The sequence below is a fragment of the Cornus florida genome, unplaced genomic scaffold (assembly GCF_030987335.1).
Source record: "Cornus florida cultivar Cherokee Brave unplaced genomic scaffold, ASM3098733v1 CherokeeBrave_3.0.0_Hap2_Chr05, whole genome shotgun sequence".
Taxonomy (NCBI): Eukaryota; Viridiplantae; Streptophyta; class Magnoliopsida; order Cornales; family Cornaceae; genus Cornus; species Cornus florida.
Genome location: NW_026775575.1, coordinates 71,868,320 through 71,892,984, shown reverse-complemented (window position 1 = coordinate 71,892,984; position 24,665 = coordinate 71,868,320). Strand labels below are relative to the sequence as shown.

The 24,665-nt window shown below is 37.3% G+C and overlaps 1 pseudogene; it reads right to left on the bottom strand.

The window, feature by feature from the left end:
• Positions 1–11,305: 11,305 nt before the first annotated feature.
• On the bottom strand, positions 11,306–14,881 carry LOC132309455 (hyoscyamine 6-dioxygenase-like; annotated as a pseudogene).
• Positions 14,882–24,665: the final 9,784 nt, after the last annotated feature.

The window sequence follows — 24,665 nt, the reverse complement described above, 5'->3', positions numbered from 1 at the left end:
ATGTAACCGGTTAGAAAGAATCCTATAACTGGTTAGATAAGATCCAATCTCATTTTCTCTAGTACTTTAAGTCTTGTAACCGGTTCGATGTATGGGCAGAAGCTTCCCAACAGCTATTTTGACCATTTGACCTCATAGGAACTTACCATAATGCCCCCAAACAGCTATATTCTTCCAAGGGCCTATAAATACACATTGTATGGACATTATGGGAATGTGAGAGAGCCATAGAAAGACCACCCTTTGGGGATGGAAATTGTCTATCATTCTTGATAGAAATATCTTTTAGGAATCACCATTGAAGCATTTATTTCATATCATTCATGTGATTCGTCTTGCAAACTTAGAGTTAAGCTTTCATTTGATTATTTCATTTGTAACTCTAAGTATGAAACCTTTGATTTGTATATTTGTCTATTTGAGAGACATTCAATGTAAACTTCATCTTATATCCATTCTTGAGAAAAAAAGACCAAGAGGTACTCTTGGCAAGGGAAAAACTTGCTTAAGCTATTTTAAAGGGTTGGTTTGACCCACCGGATTGGTATGATCGAAAGGAAGACTAAGAGAAGGTTGTTCTATTAGCAAGGAGAAACATGGTGTTGCTTCTTGTGAAGGTTTGCTCTCCACCTATAAGGAGGAGCCATAGTGGAATCCTTGAAAGGTTTTCTCAAGGCATGGACGTAGGCCGAGCTTGTGCCAAACCATGTACATCGCGTGTTTTTTGGTTTGCAATTTCTCTAACTCTTACTCTCTTTATTTCCCTAGCATTTTCCATTTCATAATCTTAATGTTTTATTTATGAATGCTATGAGATGGACATGTTATTTTATATATGAGGAGCATGGGATGAATGATTGGATTAAGTTGAATGAGTGATTGATTTTAGCTTAGACCATATGTCCTATATTTGATTGTTATATAGCTAAACTAATGTTGCATACCAAGTGTTTGACAAAATGCATATTCAACACATCCTTCATTTTTAGAGTTTATATGCACACCAAGTGTTTGATAAATTTGTAATAAACTTTATGACTATGTATTTCATGTCATTTGCACCTTGAATATTAATCACATCAATATTGTGCAAATGCTAATTCTAAATGATTAGTTGAATTGAAAACATTGAAACTTAAACGAATTCATTTAATTGAATCAATGATAATCATACTTAGTTGCATGACTAATTAGCATGATTCAATATACTAAATGAATTGGTCTTTTGCTAAAGTAATCTACTCATATGTAGCAAGCTCATTATCTTACATCCCAAATATTAAGTGGATTGTATTGAGATAGTTGGTTTAAGAAATCAAACATGAATATACTTCTTCACTAGCTCAATGTTATTGCACACCAAATATTTGATAGAATGTATATTCAACTTAACCTTCATATTTAGAGTTTAGATACTTGACAAATAGTTGACATATTTCTTATCAACTCTATAATAAGGCTTTTGATAATATTTGCACCTTAAGCATAATTTACATCAATATTGTTCAAATGTTTATCCTTAGTGGTTAATTGAATTACATGTATTCATGCTTGAAGTAATCTCATTTATAATTTGAATTCAATAATGCTCATGCTTAATTTTACATCTTACGTATGCATGATTAAAAGAATGAATGAGATGATCATTTACTAAGGCAACATACTTATTAAATGTAGTAAACTAATTATTTTACATTCCCAAGGTTAAAGAAAACATTATACTATAATCCACTAAAGAAATACATTCATCACAATGAATTGTATTTGGTTCTAAAGTATAGAGATAAATAAAAAAGGAGCTTAGAGAAGCTAAATCAAAAAAGTTCCATAGTTTGCAAATGACTCTATTCAGCCCCACCCTAGGGTCATTACTTGGGCAACAATGGAGACCATGGTTGCAAAATTGAAATTAGAAGTTAAAAGTTTTTTTGATTACATGATTGGTTGTACTTGCTATATTTGATTGATTAATGAACTGCAGGGACAATATGATTTGAAAACAGGTTTAAATGAGCTTATTGTGCAATTAAGGCACTGATTTGAGAAGTTTGTGGGTATCTTCACTGGAAACCCTCACGAGACTATAACTCATCTACTAGGGATAACCTAGGGGTTTAAAGGCTTGTTGCATAAGCTAAATGGAACCATGATTCCCACGAAAGTGGTTTTTTAGTTCTGTATTGCTAAAGGACTAGCAATATGTAAGTTTAGGGGTGTGATGAGCGCTAAATATTTGCATATTTGAGCCCCTAAATATACGCATGTTAAGGCCTAAAATGATACTTCTATCTATATTTAGACTAATTTACGTTTAATGTGTGTTTGTAGGTACTTTCCTACAGATATAGTTAAAATTGGGACTTTATGATGATATCGAAGCTTACACAGTCATTGTCGGTTATCCAGAGCAAGCCGAGAGCATAAATGGTGAAGTTTGGAGGAATTCATGATCTAAAGCTCGAGCCTTAGTCTTGAGGCTCTGGCCTTACCAGTCAAAAGAAAAGTCAACAAGGCATTAAAGCTCGAGCCTGAACAAAAGGTGCTAGAGCCTAAACAAAAGGTGCTCAAGCCTGACCATAGGGTACTCGAGCCTAGACCCTTAAGCTCGAGCACAAGGCGTCAGAATTTAAAGAGTTGATTTCCAAGCTCGCAGACCTCGTGCCTAACCCCAAGGATCAAGCACCATTACATAAAGCTCGAGCCTGAGTCCCTAATGCTCGAGCCTGGTACCTAGTGCTCGAGCCCATGAAGCTTAGATCGAGCAATGTTAAAAGAGATGACGCCCGAGAATATTCTAAGTGTTAAAGAAAAAAATGCTTCGGAATATAGTTGAAGAAATTTAGCTAAGTGTCAAAGTGAAGATCGAGCACCATCCTTGAGGTTCGATCACCAATTCAAATAAGCTCAAGCCTGAAACTTAAAGCTCGAGCTTGAAACATAAAGCTCGAGCTTGAAACATAAAGCTCGAGCTTGTGTTCTTAAAGCTCGAGCCTTCTATGACATGTCAGATTTAAGTTACGGGAATGTTCTCTTTTCCAGCCGTATCGCATTCCAGATGGGCCAGAAGACCTAAAAGCCCACCAAGCCTCTATTTTCTTCTATAAAAAAAGGTACAAGCCTTGATAGAAGAGGTCCAGTTTTCTCGTATTATTTAGAAGGTTGATACTATGGTGGCCGCTTTTAGGGTTTCCACAACCTTAGAAGGTGAAGATCCTGAGAAGAAAAGTGTTGTCCGTGACGATTGAGACAACACCAACATAGATGATATCCGACATCGTCATGAGTAGCTACTTCCTCTCTCAGGGCACTGGTGTAACCCAATCTATTATTATGGTTTAATTGTTCTTAACTCTGGGATTATTTTAATGTATATTATTTTTTTGATTATATGACTATGAGCAATTAAGAAAACTCAATTGGTTTTCATGCTTTAAATAAATTCAAAACTGTTATTACCTCGTCTTAGATAAAACTGTTTATTTTCGATTATTAACCTATCTTATTGGACGGCATCTGGCGAAGCCCTACCGGACATAGGAATAGTGGTCATATAATGGTGTTGAAATGTTTTTTATAAAAGAATGTTTTCATAATCTATGCTTAGGAAAGATGGATTATTTGCAAAGTAGTTAAAGTAGTTAGAGTAGGTAGGTGGATAATCTATACTAACCACAGATAGGTTATAGTTAACTATTTTATAAAAACATGTTTTTTTAAAACCCGAATTGAACGAATATTAGTGAGTTCACTTCATTTAAAAACATAATTTGTTAAATCTCCAGAGTTGATACAATTAATTGTACTATGATGATTGTGTTGAAGTCAAAGCCCTAAGATTTCTCTCTCTGATCATTTAATATAACTTAGTTTAATTTAGCTTAATTTCTGTTTAATTTCAGTTGTTGATCGTGACAATCAATCAAACAATTTCACTAGTTACCTGAAAACCATCGAATTAATTAAAGCCAAATACAAATACTCATCTCCCTGTAGGTTCGACATCCACTTTATAGTACTATCCTACACGGAATCATTCTATTGCGAGTGGTAAAATTAGACACATTAGCTGCCATTCACACATTGATCTCCAGTGGTGAGACAGTGAAAGATTGGACATTGCATGCAGATGGAGGTCTTTGGTTCAAAGGTTTGTTGGTTGTTTCCACAGGTTGCCATAAAGATGTCTTACAGAAGTTTCACACTTCCCGCTTAGCAGTTCATTCAGGTGGTACCAAGAAGTATCACAATTTGAGACATCAGTATTAGTGGAATGGAATGAAAAAAGATGTTGCACAGTTTGTGGCTAGATGCCTTACCTGTCAGTAGGTGAAAGCCGAGCATCAGAGACCAGCGGGTATGTTGCAGCCATTGCCTGTAGTGTAGTGGAAATGGGAGCAGATTGCTATGGATTTTGTGATAGGTCTTCCTAAGTCCCAGAGGGGCAATGAGGCCGTATAGGTCATTATTGATAGACTGACCAAGATGGCTCACTTCTTGCTTATTAAGGCGACAGATGGCACGAAGGCACTTGGTATGTTATATGTGAAAAAGATTGTGAGGTTGCACGGAGTTCTAGTGGCTATTGTTTCAGATAGGAATACCAAGTTCACTTCTAAGTTTTTGGGAAGGACTTCTAGCAACGTTTGGTTCATCGTTGCACCTTAGTACGACATTCTATATGCAAACGGATGGCTAGTCGAAGCATACCATCCAGGTTTTGGAGGATATGCTTCGGGCATATGTGTTTAATTTGGGAGGTAGTTGGGAAGATCATTTACCGCTTATTGGGTTTGCCTACAACAACAATTATCAGGCGTGCATTGAGATGGCTCTATTTGAGGCATTATATGGCAAGCCTTGTAGGTCTCCAGTCTGTTGGACTTAGGTAGGCGAGATAGCCGCCTTAGGACCCGACATTGTACTAGAGACTACTAAGAAGATTAAGTTGATAAACGACGACGACCATTATCCTTTGAGGTGGGAGACCACGTTTTTCTTCGAGTTTCTCCATAGAAGGGGTTAATAAGGTTCAGAAAGAGTGGCAAGTTATCGCCACGATTCATTGGACCTTTTGAGATCTTGGACCGGGTAGGAGAGGTTGACAATAGACTTGCATTGCCACCACAAATGGACAGGGTCCATAATGTGTTTCATGTGTCGATGTTACGGAAGTATGAACTGGATCTGTCTCACATTTTGAGTTGGGTTGATGTTGAAATTGATGAGGATGTCTCCTATGAAGATGGACCAGTTTAGATCCTTGACACACATTAAAAAGTGTTAAGGGATAAGACGATACCGCTAGTGACGGTTCTTTGGAGACACCACAGAGTTGAGGAGGCTACTTAGGAGCTTGAACAGGAAGTTCGTTCCAAGTACCCGGCATTATTTTCTTCCCCAGGTATGACTTGATTTCGAGGACGAAATCCTGTTAAGTTGGGGAGATTGTAATGTTTCCATTTTTCGCCATTTTTTATTTTACTTCAATTTCTGTCGTTACAAGTTACATTTTTGTCTTTTCTCGTTTTGCTTACTAGACACCGTGGAGAGTGCCGGTTATGTCTGAAAGTTGGTTGGGGTATTTCACTGAGTTCAGGACTCTTTGGAATGCAAGGGTTGCCATTTCAGCATTTTTTCATTTTTCTGGCCGGACGGTCTCGTGTGGGCCCACTACCAGAATTGTAGTGTACGGGGATTTTATTTTGTGGCCATTGCATATCATGTGCATTTATTTTGTGCATAATTATATTATTTAAATGATGTGTGTGGTTGTGATTTAAATGATGTATATATATATATATGCATAAAATTAAAAGAAAATGAGAATGGGATTCTTAGTGGTGGGACCCACCACTAATATGTTTTGTGTGGCCAAAGGCCACTTTGGCCTCAAAAACTCTCTCTCTCCCCGTAAGCTCTCTTCTCCCTCTCATTCTTGGTTTTTTTTTTTTTTTTTTTCACATCCAAGCTTCAATATTCAGTTAATCTCCTATCCCTTGGAATTTTTGGGTGTCGTTTGTGGCAAAACGGAGAGCACGACAAGATCTACTCATTGATGTAAGCAATTCATCATTTGGTGCACCCTAGGAAATTTGAAATTTGGGCATTAAATTGGGGTTTTTCTTATATTGGAGGTAGGGGTCTCATTCTTGGATTTTTGTGACTTACTTCTACATTAATCATTGCCTAGCATGCCTAATTTGTGTTGATATTTTTTTGTGATCAAATTGTTGTGTATGAAGTATATGGATATGTGTATTTGGTTATTTAAATGAAAAACATGCTTAAGCGATGATATTCCATGCCTACCATGTTTAACTTGCTAGGATTTGTAATATGGAAGCATGTTGGTTATTAATAGAAATTGTCCTTTAATGCTTGTTAGATTATGAATATTGATTTGTATAGTGTGTGTGACTCCTCATTTATACATTGTTGAAAAGCATGGAACATACATGCATGGCACTGGGCATGGAATGGGGAAGAAATGTTTTGGAATGGAAAGAAAAATTAGATTTTGGGTTGACAAATGGTTTTTTTTTAGAAAACCCGGACACCGAGGAGGTATCGAGGGTCCGTGGCATTAATGTAACCTAAAGGGAACTAGGGAAATCACCCTAGCGTGGTAGAGCTATTTGGGCCTCAACTGACGCGGCAGGGGTACCAAGAGTCAGGGACAATAGCCAATCCTTCTCTCATGTCGCCGAGGAGTCACCGAGGGATGGGTTATGTTAATGGTTTGAAAAGTGGAGAATGGAATTGATTTTGAAAATAGGGAGTGACATACATAGCAATACATTTCATGGCATGAGTTGTTTCATTATGACTTAAGCTTATATTGTATTTTTCCCCCGCATAGTATGATCCCGTTGCCTTTATTTCTATTAATTGTTTGGATTCACGGGGCCACAAGAGGTGTGTCTTAGGCGCCACCTACTGAGCAATTTGCTCACTCCTTATATTTAACATTTTTTAGGTGATGGAAAGGAGGTGGCGGATGACAATCCACCACAAGCTTGATGGGTGCATCATTTTGCTATTAGTGTATTTAGGCCATCCTTTTGTATGGCATCATTTTCGAAATGTAATTAAGTTAGCTACCTTGGCCTTGTAATTTAACTATGAACCTTGACTCTACTTTGTTGTATATTTGAATAGGAATGTAAAAACAATGTATGATATCTTATTTGAATGGTTAATGGAGTTGCCTTATACTTAAATGTTGATGTTTATAATCACAAATGGTGGTTTATCATTTTTGCAGTGTTTTAGAGCTGGTTTAGAGCAGATTTGCAAAGTTCCCCATATGCCTCTATTTGTTTTCAAATTTTCAGCAATTCCAGTAGTAGGACCAGCTCGTAGAGCCATTTCGACCGGCTAAATTGCCAATTTCGGATGACTGGTTCGTCTATTAGCTTTGGCTACTGTTGAGTCCACAACCGGATGACCGAAATACCTATTTCGGTCGACCGGTACAGGGGAGGTTGCTTCGGCCGACTGAAGCCCTATTTCTGTCGACCGAAGTGCACCTGCTCTGCCTCTTTTGTTCCTTCCTCCGATGTAAATTATCCTAAGCCTCATAAATTTGTTTTGTGCCATTGTGGAGTGCAACCATGAGTTAACAAGTGATGTTTTGACCCAGACATGACGTGATGGACATAGGTGACCTCGGGTTCGAGTAAAGGACCGGTTAACGGTTCGGACCCACGGGTTCGGGTAGTTACTGCAACAACTGAAAATATTAAAAAAAAAATATGATAATGATAAATAAGTTAAGGGAAGACCACACTATTGATGAATTAGATTCTGCATATTCAAATGGAAATCCGTATAATATTTGCATTCTTATATAATTTCAAATTGTAATTTTTATTGAAAAATTGTGTAAGACCTCTAATTATGATAAATTTGTTATCAATAAAAAAATTCTTAAAAATGGTGTGAAGACTGATAAATGTCATATTATCATTATATGCTGCAAAAGTGTTTGATGTGAAGCAAAATCATTGTAGGAGAATTCATAAAAGTTGTTTTATTCTAACAGAGTAGTTTTTATGTCATTTGTGAAAGAAGTTTTTTCCACTCATGGTGTATCAAAAGCCAACTCTTTGTTTACTTTATCAAACTAGTGTTTCAGTTACCTTTTTTCTGGCATAGCCTCATGTAACTCATGTTTTAATGGAATTCTGAAAGTGCAAATATATAATTCCAACTGTTCATAGACAATTTAAATTTGACTCAATATTATTTAATCAGTTCTCAGGTTTGCAAACACATGGTTTGAATCAACTCATTTACCTATAAATGCATAAAAAAAAATTAATAAAATGTAATAAAAACATGGTTTGAATCAGCTTATTTACCCATAAATACATTAAAAAAGAAGAAGTAACAAACACATGGTTTGAATCAGCTCATTTAACCATAAATGCTTAAAAAAATAATAAAATGTAATAAAAATGGTAATCAGGTAGGAACCACATTGGCTCATTTCATCTATGGCTTTACACCACAAATGGAAAGCCATATAAAATTTGCATCTTATATAATTTCAAGTTGTAAATTTTATATAATTTCCAATATGAAAATTTGTGTAAGAACTCTTATTAAGATAAATATGTTATCAATAGGCAATATTCTTTAAAATTGTGGGATACTTGATTTATTCCAAAATTATCTTTATATGCTGCAAAAATGTTTGAAGTTAACTAAAAACCACTATAGAAAAACACATGAAAGTTGTTATATTCTAACTGTGTAATTTTTATGCCACCTGTGGAAGAAATTTTTTTCCACTGATGCTGTTACAAAAGCCAACTCATTGTTTATCAATCTATTGTTTTAGTTGTGTTTTTTGGGCATAACCACATGTGTTCATTGGAATTCTGAGCTCATAATTCCCCCTTTTTCCCCAAATTTCATTATAAAAATATTTGTTGCTAATGTGTGACAACTATGAGTCAAGTGCTATAAAATGAATTTCTTCTTTTTGAATTAATTGTAATATTTCTGATTTCACCAATTTTTCATTTTCTGGGATTTTTTGATTTTCTGGATTATTTTAATCCTTGTCTCGTTTTGCATGTTGGACACTGTGGGGTGCGCCGGGTGAGTTCCTAGAGTTGATTGGACATTTCTTTTAGTTCAGGACTCTTGGAAATGCATTGTTTGTCATTTCAGTATTTTTCAAATTTTCGGGCCGGGAGGCCCCAGACGGGACCCGTTACCTAAGTTGTTGAGCACGGGGATAGTGATTCGAGTTTGTGGCATTTAGTGCATTATTATTTGTTGAATAATTTCTTAGTTATATATATATTTAAAGTTGTGGTCGTGATATGTTATATATATATGTGTATATATATATAAAATGTTAAAATGATATTTTTTAAAAGCAGTGGGACCTACCACTATTGATAAGCCATTATAATAACCTTATATGGTCATTACCAGACCATATGCTCTCTCTCTCTCTCTCTCTCGCGCGCGCGCACGCGCGTGCTCGTTGTACCTCTCTCTCTTTTTCCTTTCTTTTTTCTTTTATTTTTAAGCTTAAAATTTTCCACCCATTTCCTGGCCAATTGGTCGGGAATCTGGTTTAATTTCTCGACGAAAAACATTCCTCTCATAGTTCTCTATATCATAGTCGAAGGGTTTATTTTTCAGAGGAGCGGTGATTATTTTACGAATTTTTGAAAATTTTGGATCTAAGGCTTTGGAGGGGGTTTTGGGCCACTTGAAGTTGAATTCCGGAGCCGAGCCTTTGGAATGGTAGAATCTCCTCATCGACAGCTACATTCCTACCCAACAGTTTTCCATTCCGCCACCGTTGACCAGCGTTAACTTCTGTTGACCGGCATTGACCGGGTTAGCCGGCATTGACTTTTCCGACCGGGGATGCATTTTGGCTACTTTTGAAGATAGGGATGTCTAAATCATCATGTTTTGACTTTAGTTAAGTTCGTTATTTGATTTCTTGCTAGGCGTGCTTAAAATGACGAATATCGGGATTGAATTATTGATTACGTGTTTACATGTTTATGTGGCAAAACATGATCTAAATGATGTTAATTGTGTATATATATGTGCTTAGTTGCAAAGTTGTTTAATGAGCATGCCTTGCGTTGAATTGTTCTTATGAGGTTATATATATATACATGATGACGATGATGAGTATGTATGATTAAGTTGATAAAACACAAGCATGTGTATTGTTAATTTCATTCATGCATGATTCCATTCATTGCATGGGCATGGTTTGGGAAAAGTGAGGTTGAAATGATTCTTGTAAAGAAATGTGATTGAAAGGGAATTGTGAGAAAATGATTTAGAAAAGAACCAGGTATTGTGAGCCTAGAGCTAACTTGACCTAGAGTGGGCATGGCCCGATGTAGGGCATGAAAAAGTTGACACTAAGAGTGTCAATCCCAGCTCAGTAAAATGAGTTAGCGTAGGTGGGGATTTGGGGTTGGTTTGAGACCAAGCTCGGGACGGTTATGCAATGCATTGCATTTTATGCCATTTTGGCACATATGATTATAACTGATTATGTAATGATAATTTTTTTTAAATTGAATGACGTGGATTGTGATTTTGATAATTCCCCGTGTATGATCTCGATATCTTTTTTTTCATTCTTTGGTTGTTGACTCAAGGAAGTCCAAAACTGGTGTTTTAGGCATTACGTACTAAGTTGTTAAGCTCACCCCTTATCTTAAACATTTTCAGGAAACTGGAGGAGTATGGATGTATGACTTTTATCCATGTACTTAGATGCCGCTGCCATTTTACCTGCATTTGTGAGTTTTCTATAATGTTAATGATATGATGTATTATGAGTCATGGGATGACATATATATTTTAAGCATTGACATAGGAAAGGACGGTAATGCCTTAGATGACCTCGGGTTCGGGTAAGGACCCGGTTAGCAATTCAGACCCTCGGGTTCGGGTCATTACATTAATCCAGAGGACCAAAGTTGGAATTAATTTACTTATCCTCCTATTTGAATTTCCTCCCCTGTTTTTTTTTTTTTTTTTTCTTATCAGACCAGAGTGATAAGAAAAATAAGAATCTTTAAATTCCCTCTATTAGATGTATAGTTTTCTACTGATCCAAAGTCATACCATCAACTACTATTACTTCATAAACATGTAATTCAAATGATAGAAAGTGATGGCAAGGCAAAATATTGTCATATTTTTTTGTCATAATGGATGCCTGATGACAAAGGATTTCTCACAATCTCTTATAACAAGCTACATTTCAGATCAACCACGATATTAGGTTCCTTTCACACGTTGAATCTTAGAGCTTAATATTTTTTTGTATTGCTTTAGTATCAAGGCCAAAGGCTTTGGTAGAGTTGACAAATTCCTTGTACCTCAAGGCTTAATAAAGTGGGGGATTCATTGCATTAACCAATCTTTTTTGTAGGTTCTACAATACAGTTGGAAGTAGGAGTTATGAAAGTGGCAATGCTTGTCCTAGTTTCACTAGTTTCACTTGAATTTGTCACTGCACAATGTTCAACACTTCTTAGCTTCCCATTACTGATTATCTGGTCATAGAAATTTATAGAATATTAAAAAAAAGAAAAATAGAATAAGTTGCAAAAAGGTAAATTTATAGGTTAGTGACTAGTTTCATGACAAAGGGTTGGACTTTGGAGATAATACCTGTAATATTTCCCATTTTTACATTTTCCATTTTTCAAGGATTTTTGAATTTATTTATTTATTGCCTCGTTTTGCATGCCGAGCATCATTCGGCGTGCTATGTGCATCTTGAGAGTTGGTTGGGGTGTTTCTTTGAGTTTAGAACTCTTAGAAATGCATTTTAAGTCGTTTCATTATTTTTTAGATTTTTTGTCCGGGAGGTCCCGAGTGGGCCCCACACCTGGATCTGCGTGTCTCGAAATTATTTTGTGGACTCATTTATATATTTTATATATTATTTGGTGTAGAGGTGATGGTTTATTTGTAATTTTACATGTTTGTGGTTTAATTGTGATTTAATGGACTATAAAGGGCATTTTGGTCATTTAGAGGTCAAGGTTGACCAAGGCTTGTATAAGGACCACATAATCTGATTTTTTAGGCATTTTTTCATCCTCCTTCCAACCGTGAATACACTCTCTCTCTCTACACTCTTTCTCTCTCTAAAAGCATGGTTTTGAAGCTTGATTTCTTCCTTCTTCTTTTGGAATTGGACTTTGCCATTGAAGGCAAAGTTAAAGAGCTCGACGAGGGCTTCATTTTGATCGAAGCCGATTTTCATTTGGGCACCCTTGGAATTTCAAAATCTAGGGCTTGAATTGAGGCTTTTGCTTCAAAACAAGTTAGAGTTGTCTAACTTGCATAGTCTTCTAATTTTGTAGTTGAATTTATATATTTCCCCAATTTTTACATGCCAATTTGATGTCAATTTTGTAGTAGCATGTTAGGGCTTATGAATTTGATGATGTAATTGTTAGTTGTTATGTGCTAAATGGTGGATATGTGATGAGAAATTCTATTTGTTAAATGAGTATGTGACTAATTGTGAGGAAGCATGTTACTTAATATTAAATTGACATTAATAGTATTCTTAAAATGCCAAGTATGCAATGTGTAGTAGAAATTGCCAATGTGAAGGGTAAATTGTAAAACTTATGCTATTATGGTTTTGATCATCATAAGTTTACTTGTAGAATAATTGTATCATTGTCAATCCCATGTATGTTCATAATTTGATGATTGTGTAACAATTCATGTGGAGATAAAATTACAGCTATAAGTGGACAATGATGACTATTGAAGTTTATGGACCATTGTGAGCATGGCATTAATGTTATTGCATTGGCATTGAGCATTGGGTGTGTTGTAAGGGAAAATTTGGTGATGTGAATTGGAAAAGTTTTGAAGAATTTTTTACGAAATGTTTTTTTCTAAAACCAGGTAGTTGGAGGGGTACTCCTTTGCCGGCGGTGTTACTATGGAAGGTTTTACTTAAACCCAGTATTTGGAGGGGTACTCCTTTATCGGCGGTGCTAACTAGTTAATAGGGATACGGGAGGTACCTGTGAGTAATTTAGCGACCTCGGGCCCCAAATGGTAGTTAGGAGTCACCCTTTGCCAAGAACGACTAGCAAATTCTCCCTAGGGATGGCGGAGGCCAATACCAAAGTCTGGCTAGTTAGTACATTTTCGATTTATGGATTGGGTGTGTGAGAGTGTGTGTGTGGAATGCATTGCATAAGCCATTACATGCATTGCAATATTTCAAGTGGTTAATAGTGGATTACTTATTAATGGTTGATAATGTGTAATCCCCATATGAACCCTATTCTAATACTCTATTCATTGACGTGTCTAAGCATGTGTTCCATCTACTTAATTTTAGGAAATGCCTTTTAGGCAATCTTTACTGGGCCTTGTGCTCATCCCTCTACATTTTTCAAGACACGGAAAGGAAGTGGCAGACGACAATCCACCACAAGCTTAGTCGGGTTGAAAGAGACTTGGACTTCTTTTATACTTGATCTATATATTACCCTTTTTGTTATAAATTGTATTAGGTGCCATTTTGTATCTCATGGTCTAATTAAAATTTCAAAACCCAGGCCTTAAGGCCATATTTTGATGTTTGACAGACTTGTTTAATTTTAAATTTTGTAATGGACTCATATACGATTTTATTTGAATGCAATGATATCTAGTTATGTTAATTTCATTGTCATATGTATGATTTAGGATAGGTTTAGATGTTAAATAAGGTCACCAAGGGACCAAATGGGATGCCCATATGCATGTTCATAGTTTGTAGGCCTTTTCTAGGTAAAATTTTAGGTTCTGGTCATCTGGAACCGGTTCAGCCCCATTGAACAGGTTCAAGGGGTGTTTTTAGTTCACGGTTGGGCACACTACCCATCTTGAACTGGTTCAGGGTCCTTGAACCGGTTCAAGACCTCCAGTGTCCACTTTTGCCTTGGCAACTTGTCAGTTTTGATCACCTTAATTCGGACGGTCATAACTTCTTTGTTCCGAACCTAAATAGGGTCATTCTTGAATACATTCTCAAGGATTTTGAGTCAACTTTCCAATGAGACAAACCTCATCTTCAAATTCCATTCATGTTGAGAGATATGGTTATTTTAGTGGAACAGTGTCGGAATTTCCTTTGAATCGAGTAAGGGCACTTTTGAGAAATCATAACCAATGACTGTAGAACCTCTTCGAACATCATGGAATGACTAGAATGATTGTTTAAAACTTCATTTGACTAGTTTAAGGGCAACTTATCCTCTCATATTGTAAAATAACCATTTTACCCCCAGTGTGTCCTCGGGTTTGGTTAAAGACCCTGTTAGCGATTCGGACCCCCGGTTTAGGTCGTTACAATACCTGCAACTGGTTGCCTATGTTAACAAGAAATGCATTGGGAAGCGCCTTAATACCAATCCATTGCTCATCTTTGAATACTTAAAGGCCACACACATCCCCTTGATAGAGAATGGTTATGAGGCTAGGGTCACAGTGTCCCAGTGTACCCAAGGTTAAACTTGGGTCTGGGCACGGTGGGTAGTGATTAGCCGACAATAATTGAATTTCGCTTGATTCTTTGAAGTACCCTGATTCAAGTCCCAATCCTTCATAAATAAGCTACAAAATCCTCAAACTCAACTTCCTTACTTCAAGTAGATATGTCCCAACAAACTCCCTGCAAATTATTATTATTTTTTTTTGGCAAAGTCATCATTTAATGCTAGAGACTGCAGGATAAAAACAGTAAATATAGCCTATATAGGTGGGCATATAAGTTTGAATATCTTACATATATCTTGTTGGCTTTTCAGGCCAAAATTGCATACATTCCTCCACAAATGAACACCTTCTTTTCCATAATTGATGTTGCTCTTATAAATCTAGCCAGCTTTATCTGGGGCATTTGCCTTGTCCTCATTAGACATGTTAAAGAAATCTTTGAAGATTGTCACTGTGTCACATAACAATTTTTCGGAGACTCCATGGTTGATCATCTGCTTTCAGTATTAGAATGTTATACTTCATTTAGTACTAAAGACAAAAAAATTTATATTTTATACCTGGAAGAATCCAAAATTTTGACTGGCTTCCAAAATCTACTGGCTTATATTACTTCGATCCATACCCTCTATTTTTCTGAGATCAATGATTGGAATGGTTTTGCAAAGAGGAAAAATGTGCTTGCCAGGTCTTTCTTCTGGTGGGAATATGTAGCTCTCTGGAACAGATTGAATATCAAACCAGCTTGACGCAAACTTCTCCATTGTCTCATTGCAAGTCTTCTCTGCCAAATATGGTTACTAAAGGTATAAAGATCATGTTAATAACTATGTGTTTCTATAATTGCCAGAAAGCTAGCTTGCCCTATGTTTAGTCTACTACAAACTCTTATATATAACAAAATTAAGATTTCAAATAATAGATACAAGATCATATGTTCAAGTATATCTTTTACCTTTCTATTCCCTATAAGCCCAGTGAGCATAAATTTGAATACCCAATCTCATATTATCTGCCAGAGTCTTCATGTCAATCTGCTACGAACTTTGGTTTCAGTGGCATGAAAAACAAAGTGTGGGTCACAAGAGTTGATTACAAGATATCCCCTCGCAGCATCAGCCAAGAACATCTATAACAATTTTATATTACATAGAGTAAAAATTTAATATGTATATTTTGCACAGCTTGCACTTCCAACTTTCTTGTGAACTAAGTTGACAAAAAACAAAATAAGATAAAATAATAATTAATAATAAACAAAAGATGAAAACTTGACTATGTAGTTTATATAAACAAAATGAATAAATCACCTATCTGGCAATCACTGATATAAAATGACCATTCTGTCTAACAATTCAAGGGGTTAACAAACAACTGATTCTATGAATGTTCATAGTAGGACATGGTAATGAAAATGTAAATCAATGTTGTTATATTGTATTTTCAAACAACTTATAATAAATTAGGAACATTATCACAATAGTTGATCTAATTGTTGACCATGTGCTTCACTGTAGGAACAAATTCCCTTAATCGGTTATTCATTTGATGGACAAATAGTATATGACCTGAAAAATATTATGAGTTACACTACTTATACTATGTCCACCTATTGGTTTTGAGTTACACTAGCAAGAGAGGACCTAAACCCTGAAACATTCATATAGAACCATAGAAGACATTAAATTAAAAACTACACATAAGGAGAATATTGGTGTGTTATAGAATGAGCTTACTGTTTTCCACTTCATAAGTATCTCAGCCACCAGAACCAGTGACATACTTATTCAATACATCACATTGCAGGGGAAGGGGAAAAAAGGAAAAAAATATATATATAACAAAATACATCATATTCCAAATGGCCGGTAAAATGAACCCGTGTTTGACATATCACACGCTAGCATTTTTCTTCTGCACACAATACTTCAAACACGGAGCATATAAAGCTCCAATGCAGTTTTTGTATCACCACCGGAGGCTGCGTAGGTCTTCAAAAACTCTTCATACTAGATGGAAGGCTCTATAGAGTGGGGGATTGCATTCACTGACCAGGATTTCTGCTGATTCTATGATACTATCCAAAGAAGGATTGATCAAAGTGACAATGGTAGTCCGAGATTCTTCTGAATTTGTCACTGCTTGATGTTCAGCAATTTTGAGTTTTCTATTACTAATAATCTGCACCGAATAAAAATAAATAATTTCAGAAAATGCCTCAAGCCAATCTTGTTTTAGTTTCTTCCGCCATTGACTGTGCGAAGGAATATAATGTTTCTGATTTTTGTCATTTTTTTATTTTTTTGAAATTTTTTGATTTTTTGAGGGTATTTTCGTCTTTTATCACTTTGTGTGCCAAACACCAATGGGTGTGCCGAGTGTGTCAGAGTGTTGATTGAGACATTTTCTTGAGTCCAGAACTCTTGGAAATGTATTAGTTGTCATTTCGGTATTTTTCTGTTTTTCAGACTGGGAGGTCCAGGTGGGACCACTGAGTTGTGTCATGGATCCATTGCATTTCAGGCATTATTTTATTGTGCATATTTATTTGAATGTATAATTATTGTGTGGTGGTAAGTGATTGGTGTGTGTATATATATAGATAATATTATTAAAAGAAAATTTTTCTTTCATTGTGGGACCTACCTTACCATTCCTTTTAATGGCCTCAAGGCCATTTTGGTAGAATGAAGTTCTCATTCTTTTTCTCTCGTCTGGCTCACTCTCTCCCTCAAATTTTTTTTTTTTTGGTTCTTTGAGCTTCAATTTTCCTCCCCTATTTTTTGGCCAATCGATCGGGTTTCCGGTCTTGGTTCTTTGACAAAAAACATTCCTCTCGTCGTTCACTATCACATAGTCAAAGGATTTAATTTTTATAGGAGCGGTGATTATTTTACGAATTTTTCAAATTTTTGAATCTAAAGCTTCGGAGGGGGTTTTGGGCCACTTCGAGTCGGATTCGGAAGCCGAGCCTTTGGAATAGTAGAATCTCCTTTTCGATGGCTACATTCCCACTGAACAGTTTTTCGTTCCGCCGCCATTGACCAGCGTTGACTTTTGTTGACCAGCATTGACCGCATTGACCGGTGTTGACTTTTTCGGCCGGGGATGCAGTTTGGCTACCTTTGAGGTAGGGATGTCTAAACCGTCACGTTTTGACTTTAGTTAAGTTCGTTATTTGGTTTCTTGCTAAGTATGCTTAAAATGACGTATATCCGGATTGAATTATTGATTATGTGTTTACATGTTATGTGGCAAAACATGGTCCAAATGATGTTAATTGTGTATATATATATATGCTTAGTTACAAAGTTGTTTAATGAGCATGCCTTGCGTTGAATTGTTCACTTGAAGTTATATATATATACATAATGATGACGATGAGTATGTATGATTAAGTTCATAAAATGCAAGCATGCATGTGTATTGTAAATTTCATTAATGCATGATTCCATTCATGGCATGGGCATGGATTGGGAAAAGTGAGGTTGAAATGATTCTTGTAAAGAAATGTGATTGAAAGGGAATTATGAGAAAATGATTTAGAAATGAACCAGGTATCGTGAGCCCAGGGCTAACTTGACCTAGAGTTGGCACGACCTGATGTAGGGTGTGAAAAAGTTGACACTGAGAGTGTCAATCCTGGCTTGGTAAAGTCAGTTAGTGGCTAACGTGACCTAGAGTAGGCGCGGCCCAGTATAGGGCATGAAAAAGTTGATACTAAGAGTGTCAATCCTGGCTCGGTAAAGTCAGTTAGTATAGGTAGGGATTTGGAGTTGGTTTGAGACCAAGCTCGGGACAGTTACGCAATGCATTGCATTTCATGGCATTTTGACACCTATGATTATAACTGATTAAGTGATGATAATCTTTTAAATTGAATGATGTGGATTGTGATTTTGATAATTCTCTATCTATAATCCCGACATCTTTTTCCTGTTGTTTGGTTATTGGCTCAAGGGAGTCCAAAATCGGTGTTTTAGGCATTACCTACTGAGCTGTTGAGTTCACCCCTTATCTTAACATTTTCAGGAAACCGGAGGAGTATGGACATATGACTTCTATCCACGGACTTAAATACTGCTATCATTTTACCTGCATTTGTGAGTTTTCTATAATGTTAGTGATATGATGTACTTTAAGTCTTATGATGACGTATATATTTTATACATTAACATAGGAAAGGACGGTAATGCCTTAGCTGACCTCGTGTTCGAGTAAGGACCCGGTAAACGATTCGGATCCCTGGGTTTGGGTCATTACAAATTTTGTATCAGAGCGTTAGGTTCGAATACCTTACGGACGACAAGTAGTGGCTTGCCTAGAGGGGTAAAAGGTTGACCTACGTTGATTACGTGTTTGTGTTTATGTGCCTACTTCCTACTTGCTTATATGTTTACTGTTTTGAAGGCAAACCTATTTGCTAAGTGCTTACTTGTTTAAAAGTCAGTATATGTAAATGAAATGTATACGTGATCTTAAAGCATATTAATTGTGATAAGATGACAAGTCTGAGGTGTGTGGTAATGATGAGTAGTAGGCACAGTTTGTGCAGTTTTATTTTAAATGATAATGTGGCAAGTAGTGAGCACGGTATGTGTAATCATGTTTTGTATGGTATTGTGAAGGGTAATTAGTCATAGTTGTTTAGATTTTAAATGATGAGACAAGATTGTATCATGGTATGGGGTACGATTGAGTATGGGATGGTTGCTAGTACGGTAGAATACTTGTTGCGGCATTGATGGTTGTATTTTGATCTGAGTAAGCATGGAGCTAAGTTGCTCCAGGGTTGTTAGGTACTGGTTCTTATTGAACAAATGGCGTAGGTCTTTAGCTTATGGATCAAGTTATTCGGTGTATGGTTGGTTCAGTTTTCTCATTATTTTTAGGGTGTAGGCTTTGGGGTACGACTTTTGAATGATTGCGTATGGCATAGTACAATGTTCAGGGTGAGATGTATAAGTTTTAGGTGTTAGTATATGGGTTTTGTGACCGGAAAGGTCAGGTGTGCGATGTGAGGTTTTCGTGAGGTTTGTATGACTTTTAGGGCTTAGTGTTTGTGACTTAGGTCACGGTTTGGTACTGAGGTTCTCTTCGAACCGGTTTGTGGTGAGTGTGATAAAGGTTACTCGAGTCACGAGTATAGTCTATGGGTTGTAGGGGTGTATTTCAGGTATTCTGGTAGAGTCCAAGGAAGCATGTTGATTACGACTGTTAAGGGGACTTGTTGGACTCTGTGTATCTAAGGTGACGTAGGCATTGACTGGAGTTATGCCAGTGTTGGGTGATTGACCGTTTGATTTGATTCAGTTCGTGGGTTGTAAAAGTCTATTTTAGGGACTGGTTTGTCAATGAGTGATCCCTATTTCAGAGAGCTACAGGAGTGTGTTACGGGTAATTGACTCTTAGTGAATTGATTACATGGCTAGGTTAATGAGCGGGATTATAGGTTAGCATGGTTATCGAAAGAGTCTCGAGGTGGTGTATTGTTGTCAGTTTTAGCTGTATAGTATAGGGTTGCACAATAAGGCAGGTTGTATGGGGTCATTGAAGTGCTGGTTGTTTGAGGATCCAAAGAGATGGACTATCGATTGGAATGATTGGGACAAGGGTGATCCCATAGGTTTAGTTGGTAGCCTCATTTGACTTTTATTGGGGCCAAGAGTATTATCAGAAATGGTGAAGAGGAAACGTAATGATGTTGAACCTAGAGTGTGACGTTTCTTTAATTAGACTAGCAGATTGCCTCGGAATGAGTGGTTCGAGTAACCGGTTGAGTGTTGGTGACTGATTGGGTTATTAATGGCTTTGAGGAGACGATTGGGTGTTGAGCATTCTAGTTTTAGAGCTCATGTTTCCTTTTTAGATTTGTCGGCATGGTATAGCCGTATAGAAGGTTTTTATTTTTATTTTATTTTTTTTTCTACTAGCAAGTAGTGGTTGCTGTGGGGAGTATCGAGAGTGGGGCGTACTCTCCTATTGTGATGGTGTCATCCTAGGACTACTTGAGGGGATTTCGTTTGGCGGTCGTCTGTTGAGTTGGTGGGACGTGAGTCCGAGTTGTCATTTGAGGATGATGGTAGTAAAGGCGTGACGGTGACATGTTTAGTACTGATAAAAAGAATGGTTTAAGGTATGATTCTAGTATGGATTAGAGATTGCGAGCAGTTTTTTATATGTTGTCAGGTAGGTGATGGGGTTGCGCGCCAGTTGAGGCGATTGTGGACGTTTTAGCCTCTTGAGCTAGTGAGGGCGATGTTGCCATATAGGCACCTTTTTCTTCTAATGAGTCGGTGGGTTGCTGTGACTGAGGTCACGGGTCTTGCGTGTACGGTGTTCCAGGGAGTGTTGCCTGAGAAGGTAGAGATGGAATGGGTGGTAAAGTGTTGTTTATAACATAAGGGTTATCCGATGGGTTGTGATCGTTTCTAGTGTTGGTGCGTTGTGAGCAATTGGTGCTCTTATTTGAATGGTTTTGGTTAGCGTGGGTGTTGCGGAGTAGCGTATGCGAGGTTACAGTGTTGATAGTGTGTGACGGCCTGTTAGTGGTGAGGTCGCCTAGACTTGAGTTCGTGGTTCCGAGCAGGTATCCAGTTGGCTCTCCTCCTTGTGTGTAAGGGGTTCAGTTATTCTCAGGTGAGATTGGGTGTCCACGGTTGGACGATTGGTGAGCAGCTTGTGACAGGGTGTCAGATGCATTCAGGTACGAGTTGTAAGTCTCTGGAGAGATCAGGGTTTGTTACCCTTTCCGTTTGTTGTAGTCCTGACAAGGACATCTTTGTTGTAAGTCTTGTTCTCCATTTAAGAGTTGTGCGCGTCCGCAGATGGACGGACCTATGTGTGGTTTGTTACGCTGTTAGAGTTCACCGGTAAAGGTTTGGTTGTATGGGTCGACTCACTCCTACGAAGGGATGTGGGGTCTTTGGTTTTGGTGGTGCTCATTTTGAGAGTGGTTTCGACTGGTGGTATATGAGGCACGAGTTTCCAAATAGGGATAGTGTGTTTCTAGTGTCTGGTACTAGTGGTGATGGTTAGGGGAGTGTTGTGAACTTTAAGTTCGAGGATGGTTAGGTGATGTGATGTGAGTCATGTAATTGGATGTTTTTATAGATATCTGATTTTAGCAGTGTCTTGAGGACTAGTGTCAGTATCATCTCAGGATTATATGATTTATATGATTTAGAATGTGAATGTATGATTCCTTTTAGGAGTAATCGTAATAATTGACTCTGGTTTCGAGATCTCAGGCATGAGATAGATGTAGTGTGTGTTTTGATGAGGTAATAATTGAATCAAATGATGTTATGGAGTTATTTACCTGGTATAGGTATTATGAGGAGATTAGAAAGCTTTTATGCTGGTCGATAATTGACAATTGTGATGTTTTGTACTGTGTTGTTTTTAGCTTGTTATAGGTTGTGTGATTAAGGTATAATTGGGATTTTTAGAGTATGTATGTGACTGTATAGTCGTTGTGCTTACGTAGAGTGATGGATTAATAGTAAGTGGATCTCATGGTTGTCCTCTGGATTGTGTGCGATTATGTTTGAGGTTTAGACCTGAGGACAAGAATGATGTCTGTGTTGAGACCAGATCGAGGATAAGAATGGGCTGTCCAACCATTTCTTCTGAATCAGTCCCTCTATAGCATGATGTCGGGTCAAAGGTTAATGATTGTTTTAATTTGCTAGTATAGTGAAAGCATGGTATTATGTGTTATGTCGACGTGACGGTGTGGATTCGGGTGGTTAGTCTCGGGTGATGAGGTGTGTTAGGTAGGACCAAGTATCCGATAAAGGTTTGTGGTGTGACCACTTGATTATCAAGGATCTTGTTTTGAGTATTCATGTCTTGGATACAGGATAGTGTGCTTTACTAATTTGGTGACTCATGATTGTGTAGTTGTTGGGAGATTTATTGTTTAGTCATTTTGAGGTTGTTAAGTATGATGTTTGCTGTATAGTTTGGTTGTTAGTCACTGGTGTGGATATATGATGGTATAGCTATGTGTTAGATATCAAGTGTTTGGTCTAACAGGAATGTGTAGATTTGAGTTGAGCTTGGTTATGAGATGGACGGGGTTCCTTGCCTGGGGTTTTATGTGTGCTTTTAGGGATGAGTTAAGATTGGATATTGTCATGTCCTGTGGTCTAGTAATCGTTCTTCTTTCGGGCTTTGGAGCCTTTTGTGGTAGTGTATAGTGGACTGATGTCCATTTTGAGTCGGGTATAGGGTCTAGTTGGTCTTGTGTTCTGATGTCATGAGTGATGAGTACCCTCATGGGGTAGTGAGTATTGTGTTTTAGTGGTAGTAGTGTGTGATTGCCTATTAGCGTCTGGTGTCAAAAGTAATAAGGTTGATGAGCTCATAGTCCTACGGTTTGGTGAGGTGTTTCTAAAAAAAATGTGTGACTGTGGCTTCTTTCTTTAAGGAGAGTAGATTTTGAGGACGAAATTCTTTTAAGGAGAGTAGAATGTAATGTTTTCGATTTTTGTCATTTTCCATTTTTTTTGGAATTTTCTGATTTTTCGTGGGTATTTTAGTCTTTTTCTTTTTGTGTGCCAGACACCGTGAGGTGTGCTAGTTGTGTCAGAGTGTTGATTGGGACATTTCCTGAAGTTCAGAACTCTTGGAAATGTTTTGGTTGTCATTTCGATATTTTTCTACTTTTCGAACCGGGAGGTCCCAGGTGGGACCGCTTCCGAGGTTATTGTGTACGAGAGTTGTGTCATGGGTCCATTGCATTTCAGGCATTATTTTATTGTGCATATTTATTTAAATGTATAATTATTGTGTGGTGGTAAGTGATTGGTGTATATCCTTTCCATTCCTTTTAATGGCCTTAAGGCCATTTTGGCATAATAAAGTTCTCATTCTTTTTCTCTCTCATCAGGCTCACTCTCTCCCTCTATTTTGTTTTCTTTTTTCGTTTTCCTTGAGCTTCAATTTTTCTCCTCCATTTTTTGACCAATCGGTCAGGTTTTTGGTCTTGGTTCCTTGACGGAAAATGTTCCTCTCATCGTTCACTATCACATAGTTAAAGGATTTAATTTTTGGAGGAGCGGTGATTATTTTACGAATTTTTGGATCTAAAGCTTCGGAGGGGGTTTTGGGCCACTTAGAGTTTTTCCAATAGAATCTCCTTATCGAAGGCTACGTTCCCACCAAACAGTTTTTCATTCCGCCGCCATTGACCGATGTTGACTTTTGTTGACCAGCAGTGACCGCGTTGACCGGTGTTGACTTTTTCGGGCAGGGATGCATTTTGGCTACTATTGAGATAGGGATGTCTAAACCGTCATGTTTTGACTTTAGTTGAGTTCGTTATTTGATTTCTTGCTAAGCATGCTTAAAATGGTATATATCGGGATTAAATTGTTGATTACGTGTTTACATGTTATGTGGCGAAACATGATCTAAATGATGTTAATTGTGTATATATATATATGTACTTAGTTTCAAAGTTGTTTAATGAGCATGCTTTGCGTTGAATTGTTCTCTTGAGGTTATACATGATGACGATGATGAGTATATATAATTAAGTTGATAAAATGCAAGCATATGTATTGTAAATTTCATTCATGCATGATTCCATTCATAGCATGGGCATGGTTTGGTAAAAGTGAGGTTGAAATAATTCTTATAAAAAATGTGATTGAAAGGGAATTATGAGAAAATGATTTAGAAACGAATCAGGTATCGCGAGCCCAGGGCTAACTTGACCTAAAGTGGGCGTGGCCCGGTGTAGGGCGTGAAAAAGTTAACACTAAGATTGTCAATCCCGGCTCGGTAAAGTCAGTTGGTGGCTAACTATTGGTCCTAAGTTACTTTAAGGAATATTTGCCTTTTAATGTCAAAAAGTATTGCAATGCTTCAGCCTCGGATAGTGAAGGTTCAGCAGCTACAAGTGCTCAGCCTCGGACAGTGAAGGTTTAGCACTTCAGTTTTAGCTACAGCCTCGGCTCTATCACAGTGCAGAGTAGAGTTAAATCTGTTTGAAGGGCAGTATGGTCTTTTCCAGCTATGTTCAAGAATGTGACACGTCTCAGTGGTCCTAGAGAAGAATGTGACACGTCTCAGTCGTCCTAGAGAAGAATGTGACACTTCTCAGTTGCCCCAGAGAGCTGGTATATGCAAGA